At 50.4% G+C, this 9,331-nt stretch overlaps 1 long non-coding RNA gene across 1 annotated transcript in view; it reads left to right on the top strand.

Annotated features, from left to right (window-relative positions):
- Positions 1-411: 411 nt before the first annotated feature.
- Positions 412-9,331, top strand: part of LOC144931783 (uncharacterized) — a 68,964-nt gene continuing 60,044 nt past the window's right edge. The window contains exon 1 of the long non-coding RNA XR_013636594.1: positions 412-510. This is a non-coding gene — a long non-coding RNA (uncharacterized LOC144931783). The remainder of the gene's footprint in view (positions 511-9,331) is intronic.

Here is a 9,331-nt window from a genome sequence, read left to right as displayed (position 1 = left end):
CCTCTCCCCACCACCACCACCGCAACCACCGCCAACAACAACAACAACACCCCCAACATCCCCCACCCAACCACCACCACCTCCCTCTACCCACTTTCTCCGATGCACCACCCCATCCAACCGCACGCACACACACACACACGCGCACACGCGCACGCTCGCTCGCCACCGCACCTCCAGTCGAGGGCGTGCGCGCGTGTGCGTAGCAGCAGCAGCAGCAGCGAGCAGCGCGCGCGTGAGCAGCGGGGAGTCGTCGGCTCGCCGGCCGCGCTTTCCGCCTCTCAATCGCGCGTCGTCGGCCTCGGGATGGAGTGACATCGCTCAGCGGCCGCGTCGCGTTTGTGAGCCAGAGGGGACGACAAGAAGGGTGGTGGTGGTGGGGGGAGGGTGGTAGGGGCGTGAGGAGGACAGGGAACGGCCGGGGGGGGCGGAGGTGTGTTGGGGGGGGGGGCGTCCAGGAGGAGAGGACGCGAGCGAGCGAGCGCCGCCACCGCCGCCGCCGGAGACGCGGTAAGTGACCCGGCTCGGAACCGGGGGTTGCTGCCTCCTCGCCTCGCGGCGCTGTCCCCTCGGTGCGATTCGCGCGTGAACTAGGGGGGCTGCCCTTCCTCCTGCTGCTGCTACTGCGACTGCTGCGACTGCTACCGGTGCGATGGTGGGGGGGGGGGGGCTATGCGCCGCTACCACGGACAGCCTCGCGGTCGGCGCGAGTCGCGCCGGGCGGGCTGGAGTTGTTGGGTTGGCGTGACGCGCAGGGGTCGCGAGTGACAGCCGCTCTGTGTGTCTCACGTCGCACGCCTCCCTCCCTCCCTCGCTCTCTCTCTCTCTGCTTGCACGGTGCGTTCATTCATTCGGCGTTCAGGGTTGCAACGATCGTGATGGTGATGATATCTGGTGAGTCGTATCGGTCTAAGTGGTGAGTGTGCCGGCTGAGTGGTGAGTCGTATCGGTCTAAGTGGTGAGTGTGTGGGCTGAGTGGTGAGTGTCTGGTGAGGCATTGTGTTGTGAGAGTCAGGTGAAGTGTCACATGACCCCGAGGACGGGCTGCCCCTATCGATGATCCGCACCCTCGTGTTGTTGCTGTGCTGTTTTTGTGGCGCTCCACGATCTTGCTGTTGAGATCTCGCTCACCCTCGCGCGCTCTCGCGATACTCCGATGCCTTGAGCGCGACGCCTCGCTCGCTCCCTAGCTCGGGTTATTTGAGGCCACAAGGTAACAAAGTTTCGGCTCGGCAACGTGAAGACGTTTGGAGGTCCGTGCGAAGTCGGTCGCACACTCACACAGACACACGCAAACGCGCACATATACTCACACACACGTACTCACACACGCGCACACACACAATCACTCACACACACACGCACATAATCACTCACACACACACACGCATGCATACCCACAATCACGCACAAAGATCCCCCGTATAGCCTTAACAGACTGTAGGGGCAAGTGCTGTTAGCGAGCACCTATGAAGGCCGGAACGGTACACGAGGGGGTGGGTGGCCAGCACCACGCCCGACCGCCTTTGTCTCCCCAGTGGCGATGTTTACACACCGCACCAGGTACTCATTTAAGGCTGAGTCGACCTAGGGGAGGCCCTGGACCGGTTCAGATAATCGTCACTGGTGTTAGCCGTGAGCGGGAATCGAACCCAGGTCGCCAGGTTCATAGCGCAGCGCGCTAACCGCTACACTACCGCTCCCCATCACGCACACACACACTCACACACGCACACGCATTAACACGCAGCTGGCCGCTTGACATTTTGAACGCTCTGCTTGTTGCTGGCCGCTCGCCGTCTGTGGATCCTTTGGGCCCCGCGGGTGCTCAGCAGCTACACACACAGTGTGGACTGTATGATTGTGTGTATACTACACACACAGTGTGGACTGTATGAGTGTGTGTATACTACACACACAGTGTGTATACTACACACACAGTGTGGACTGTATGAGTGTGTGTATACTACACAATCAGTGTGTATACTACACACACAGTGTGGACTGTATGATTGTGTGTATACTACACACTCAGTGTGTATACTACACACACAGTGTGTATACTGCACACACAGTGTGGACTGTATGATTGTGTGTATACTACACACACAGTGTGTATACTGCACACACAGTGTGTATACTGCACACACAGTGTGGACTGTATGATTGTGTGTATACTACACACACAGTGTGTATACTGCACACACAGTGTGTATACTGCACCACTACCATGACGGTGTGAATACTACACACACAGTGTGTATACTACACACTACTACACAGACAGTGTGTATACTGCACACACAGTGTATATACTGCACACACAGTGTGTATACTGCACACACAGTGCGTATACTGCACACACAGTGTGCATACTACACACACTGTGTGTATACTGCACACACAGTGTGTATACTACACACTACTACACACACAGTGTGTATACTGCACACACAGTGTGTATACTGCACACACAGTGTGTATACTACACACTACTACACACACAGTGTGTATACTACACACACAGTGTGTATACTACACACTACTACACACACAGTGTGTATACTGCACACACAGTGTGTATACTGCACACACAGTGTGTATACTGCACACACAGTGTGTATACTGCACACACAGTGTGTATACTACACACTACTACACACACAGTGTGTATACTGCACACACAGTGTGTATACTGCACACACAGTGTGTATACTGCACACACAGTGTGTATACTGCACACACAGTGTGTATACTACACACTACTACACACACAGTGTGTATACTGCACACACAGTGTGTATACTGCACACACAGTGTGTATACTACACACTACTACACACACAGTGTGTATACTACACACACAGTGTGTATACTACACACTACTACACACACAGTGTGTATACTGCACACACAGTGTATATACTGCACACACAGTGTGTATACTGCACACACAGTGTGTATACTACACACTACTACACACACAGTGTGTATACTGCACACACAGTGTGTATACTGCACACACAGTGTGTATACTACACACTACTACACACACTGTGTGTATACTACACACACAGTGTGTATACTACACACTACTACACACACAGTGTGTATACTGCACACACAGTGTATATACTGCACACACAGTGTGTATACTGCACACACAGTGTGTATACTGCACACACAGTGTGTATACTGCACCACTACCATGACGGTGTGTATACTACACACACAGTGTGTATACTGCACACACAGTGTGTATACTGCACCACTACCATGACGGTGTGTATACTGCACACACAGTGTGTATACTGCACACACAGTGTGTATACTGCCCCACTACCATGACGGTGTGTATACTGCACACACAGTGTGTATACTGCACACACAGTGTGTATACTGCCCCACTACCATGACGGTGTGTATACTGCACACACAGTGTGTATACTGCACACACAGTGTGTATACTGCACACACAGTGTGTATACTGCACACACAGTGTATATACTGCACACACAGTGTGTATACTACACACACAGTGTATATACTGCACACACAGTGTGTATACTGCACACACAGTGTGTATACTGCACACACAGTGTGTATACTGCACACACAGTGTGTATACTACACACACAGTGTGTATACTACACACACAGTGTGTATACTGCACACACAGTGTGTATACTGCACACACAGTGTGTATACTACACACACAGTGTATATACTGCACACACAGTGTGTATACTGCACACACAGTGTGTATACTGCACACACAGTGTGTATACTGCCCCACTACCATGACGGTGTGTATACTGCACACACAGTGTGTATACTGCACACACAGTGTATATACTGCACACACAGTGTGTATACTGCACACACAGTGTATATACTGCACACACAGTGTGTATACTGCACACACAGTGTATATACTGCACACACAGTGTGTATACTGCACACACAGTGTATATACTGCACACACAGTGTGTATACTGCACACACAGTGTGTATACTACACACACAGTGTGTATACTGCACACACAGTGTGTATACTGCACACACAGTGTGTATACTGCACACACAGTGTGTATACTGCACACACAGTGTATATACTGCACACACAGTGTGTATACTGCACACACAGTGTATATACTGCACACACAGTGTGTATACTGCACACACAGTGTGTATACTGCACACACAGTGTATATACTGCACACACAGTGTGTATACTGCACACACAGTGTGTATACTGCACACACAGTGTGTATACTGCACACACAGTGTATATACTGCACACACAGTGTATATACTGCACACACAGTGTATATACTGCACACACAGTGTATATACTGCACACACAGTGTATATACTGCACACACAGTGTATATACTGCACACACAGTGTATATACTGCACACACAGTGTGTATACTACACACACAGTGTGTAGTATACACACAGTGTATATACTGCACACACAGTGTGTATACTACACACACAGTGTATATACTGCACACACAGTGTATATACTGCACACACAGTGTGTATACTACACACACAGTGTATATACTGCACACACAGTGTGTATACTACACACACAGTGTATATACTGCACACACAGTGTATATACTGCACACACAGTGTATATACTGCACACACTGTGTATATACTGCACACACAGTGTATATACTGCACACACAGTGTGTATACTGCACACACAGTGTATATACTGCACACACAGTGTATATACTGCACACACAGTGTATATACTGCACACACAGTGTGTATACTGCACACACAGTGTATATACTGCACACACAGTGTGTATACTGCACACACAGTGTATATACTGCACACACAGTGTATATACTGCACACACAGTGTGTATACTGCACACACAGTGTGTATACTACACACACTGTGTGTATACTGCACACACAGTGTGTATACTACACACACTGTGTGTATACTGCACACACAGTGTGTATACTGCACACACAGTGTGTATACTGCACACACAGTGTGTATACTGCACACACAGTGTGTATACTACACACTACTGCACACACAGTGTGTATACTGCACACACAGTGTGTATACTGCACCACTACCATGACGGTGTGAGCGCGTCGACGGGCGAGTTGACCCGGGCGCCAACTGCCCTTTGCTGCCCTCCGCGTTTCCAATTCATCCCGCACGGCCTCGTAACCGCGTGACGTCATCACACAAACACACACAGCAGCAGCAGCAGCAGCTGCTGCCCTTGTTGATTCTGATGATAATGATGTTGATAATGGGTGATGGTGGTAGAGGCAGTTGGTGTCGGGGGTGATGTTGTCGATGATGAAGATGTGATCGTGGTGCATCTGTCAGTCATCTCGGTCAGTTAGCCCACGTCACCTGGGGCTGTCCCAGTGACCTCCTGACAGCAGCGAGCCTTCCACGCTTCAGGCCTCAGGGTGCACCTAGCCTGGCACAAGCGCTCTGGTGACGTCACCACCGCTCAGTGGCGGGTGGCGGCCGTCGTTGTTGTTGGTGGTGGTGTACATGTCAGCAATGGAGGCAGTGATCTGGATGTTGATGTTGACGGTCGGTGACAATGGTGGGGGTGGTGGTGGTTATGGTTCCGTCGTTTTGCTTGGGATATTACCGATGCAGTCCACATCCCCGCGATGTTGTTGTTGTTGATGATGGTGGTGGTGGTGCGAGTGATGTTACAACGTTACTGATGTAGGACATCGGCTATTAATAGCCTGCACTGGGCGGGCGTGGCGTGGCGCGTGGCACGGCGTGGTGGGGGGAGGGAGGGAGGGGAGCAGGCAGATGACAAGGCATGGGGGGGAGAGGATGGAGGAGAGGTTGGGGGGGGGCGTGTGTGGGTGGATGAAGGGAGAGGGAGAGAGCTCGGCTCGGGAGCTGTCCGTGGTGATGAAATCTGAAGGCTGCACCCTGATTTGCCGCTCTGTAATGAATGCTGCCGAACAAAGAGATCCGGCGAGAGAGCGAGCGAGAGAGAGCGCGCGAGCGAGGGAGAGCACGAGGGAGAGCGAAGGGAGAGCGAGCGAGAGAGAGCGAGCGAGCGAGGGAGAGCGAGGGCGCTTTGCGAGGGGTGCGCGGGTGAGGAGGCGGGAGGGTGAGGAGTGGGGGGGGGATGGAGCGGGGGAATCAAGTTAAAGGCAGATCTTGCGACGGGCTGGCCAGGAAATGTGATTTTAGGCACGGCAGCGTGATCTTATCAAATCTGCTTCCTTTGGAAATAGCTTTGATTACCATCTTCGAAGCAAGCTGTAGGATGCATTATTATTATTCTATGTCCTGGAGCCGCCCCCACCCCCCCCCCCGGGGGGGCTGATACCCCAACACGCGCACGGCCGCGCGGGCGCTTCCAACAAAGCGGAGCTCCTCCTCCTCCTCCGCGTTGCTCGCGACTCTTCCCGAGCGCCAATCTTGCTCAGCCGTGAAAGCGTCATTTCCGACATTGTGTGAGGATGTGTGTGTGTGAGGATGTGTGTGTGTGATTGTAGGATGTGTGTGTGTGTGTGATTGTAGGATGTGTGTGTGTGAGGATGTGTGTGTGATTGTAGGATGTGTGTGTGTGTGATTGTAGGATGTGTGTGTGTGTGAGGAAGTGTGTGTGTGATTGTAGGATGTGTGTGTGTGTGTGATTGTAGGATGTGTGTGTGTGTGTGATTGTAGGATGTGTGTGTGTTTGAGGAAGTGTGTGTGTGTGATTGTAGGATGTGTGTGTGTGTGATTGTAGGATGTGTGTGTGATTGTAGGATGTGTGTGTGTGAGGATGTGTGTGTGATTGTAGGATGTGTGTGTGTGTGATTGTAGGATGTGTGTGTGTGTGAGGAAGTGTGTGTGTGTGATTGTAGGATGTGTGTGTGTGTGTGTGATTGTAGGATGTGTGTGTGTGATCGTGAGGATGTGTGTGTGAGTGATTGTAGGATGTGTGTGTGTGTGTGATTGTAGGATGTGTGTGTGTGTGAGGATGTGTATGTGTGTGTGAGGATGTGTGTGTGTGTGTGATTGTAGGATGTGTGTGTGTGATCGTGAGGATGTGTGTGTGAGTGATTGTAGGATGTGTGTGTGAGGATGTGTGTGTGTGTGATTGTAGGATGTGTGTGTGTGATCGTGAGGATGTGTGTGTGTGTGATTGTAGGATGTGTGTGTGTGTGAGGATGTGTGTGTGATTGTAGGATGTGTGTGTGTGAGGAAGTGTGTGTGTGTGATTGTAGGATGTGTGTGTGTGAGGATGTGTGTGTGATTGTAGGATGTGTGTGTGTGAGGATGTGTGTGTGTGTGATTGTAGGATGTGTGTGTGTGTGATTGTAGGATGTGTGTGTGTGTGAGGATGTGTGTGTGATTGTAGGATGTGTGTGTGTGAGGAAGTGTGTGTGTGTGATTGTAGGATGTGTGTGTGTGTGAGGATGTGTGTGTGATTGTAGGATGTGTGTGTGTGAGGAAGTGTGTGTGTGTGATTGTAGGATGTGTGTGAGGATGTGTGTGTGATTGTAGGATGTGTGTGTGTGAGGATGTGTGTGTGTGTGATTGTAGGATGTGTGTGTGTGTGAGGATGTGTGTGTGATTGTAGGATGTGTGTGTGTGTGAGGATGTGTGTGTGATTGTAGGATGTGTGTGTATGAGGAAGTGTGTGTGTGTGATTGTAGGATGTGTGTGTGTGTGAGGATGTGTGTGTGATTGTAGGATGTGTGTGTGTGTGAGGATGTGTGTGTATGTGTGTGATTGTAGGATGTGTGTGTGTGAGGATGTGTGTGTGTGATTGTAGGATGTGTGTGTGTGTGATTGTAGGATGTGTGTGTGTGTGAGGATGTGTGTGTGTGAGGATGTGTGTGTGTGTGATTGTAGGATGTGTGTGTGTGTGAGGATGTGTGTGTGTGAGGATGTGTGTGTGTGTGATTGTAGGATGTGTGTGTGTGTGAGGATGTGTGTGTGTGTGTGATTGTAGGATGTGTGTGTGTGAGGATGTGTGTGTGTGTGATTGTAGGATGTGTGTGTGTGTGAGGATGTGTGTGTGTGTGTGAGGATGTGTGTGTGTGTGTGATTGTAGGATGTGTGTGTGTGATCGTGAGGATGTGTGTGTGTGTGATTGTAGGATGTGTGTGTGTGTGAGGATGTGTGTGTGATTGTAGGATGTATGTGTGTGAGGAAGTGTGTGTGTGTGATTGTAGGATGTGTGTGTGTGTGAGGATGTGTGTGTGATTGTAGGATGTGTGTGTGTGAGGAAGTGTGTGTGTGTGATTGTAGGATGTGTGTGTGTGTGAGGATGTGTGTGTGATTGTAGGATGTGTGTGTGTGAGGAAGTGTGTGTGTGTGATTGTAGGATGTGTGTGTGAGGATGTGTGTGTGTGTGTGATTGTAGGATGTGTGTGTGTGAGGATGTGTGTGTGTGTGATTGTAGGATGTGTGTGTGTGTGAGGATGTGTGTGTGTGTGTGAGGATGTGTGTGTGTGTGATTGTAGGATGTGTGTGTGTGATCGTGAGGATGTGTGTGTGTGTGATTGTAGGATGTGTGTGTGTGTGAGGATGTGTGTGTGATTGTAGGATGTGTGTGTGTGAGGAAGTGTGTGTGTGTGATTGTAGGATGTGTGTGTGTGTGAGGATGTGTGTGTGTAATTGTAGGATGTGTGTGTCAGGATGTGTATGTGTGATTGTGAGGATGTGTGTGTCGTGGTGACGTCACCGCCACTTAGTGGCGAATGGCGGTTGTTGTTGTTGTGTGTGATTGTGAGGATGTGTGTGTGATTGTAGGATGTGTGTGTGATTGTAGGATGTGTGTGATTGTAGGATGTGTGTATGTGAGGATGTGTGTGTGTTATTGTGAGGATGTGTGTGTGTGTGATCGTGAGGATGTGTGTGTGATTGTAGGATGTGTGTGATTGTAGGATGTGTGTATGTGAGGATGTGTGTGTGTTATTGTGAGGATGTGTGTGTGTGTGATCGTGAGGATGTGTGTGTGTGTGTGATTGTGAGGATGTGTGCGAGTGTGATTTGTGAGGGTGTGTGTGTGATTTGTTTGTGAGGAAGTGTGTGTGTGATTTGTTTGTGAGGGTGTGTGTGTGTGTGAATTGTTTGCGAGGGTGCGTGTGTGTGATTGATTTGTGAGAGTGTGTGTGTGTGATTTGTTTGTGAGAGTGTGTGTGTGATTGTGTGCGAGTGATTGGAGCGGTAGTACAGCGGTTAGCGCGCTGCGCTACAAAACCGGCTTCGATTCCCGCTCACGGCTACCAACACCAGTGACGAGTATCTGAACCGGTCGACTCGGCCTCAAATGAGTACCTGGTGTGGTGTGTACACATTGCC

The sequence above is a fragment of the Lampetra fluviatilis genome, chromosome 4 (assembly GCF_964198595.1).
Source record: "Lampetra fluviatilis chromosome 4, kcLamFluv1.1, whole genome shotgun sequence".
NCBI lineage: Eukaryota > Metazoa > Chordata > Hyperoartia > Petromyzontiformes > Petromyzontidae > Lampetra > Lampetra fluviatilis.
The sequence above is the reverse complement of the archived record's forward strand: the minus strand, read 5'-3'. Positions and strand labels throughout refer to the sequence as shown.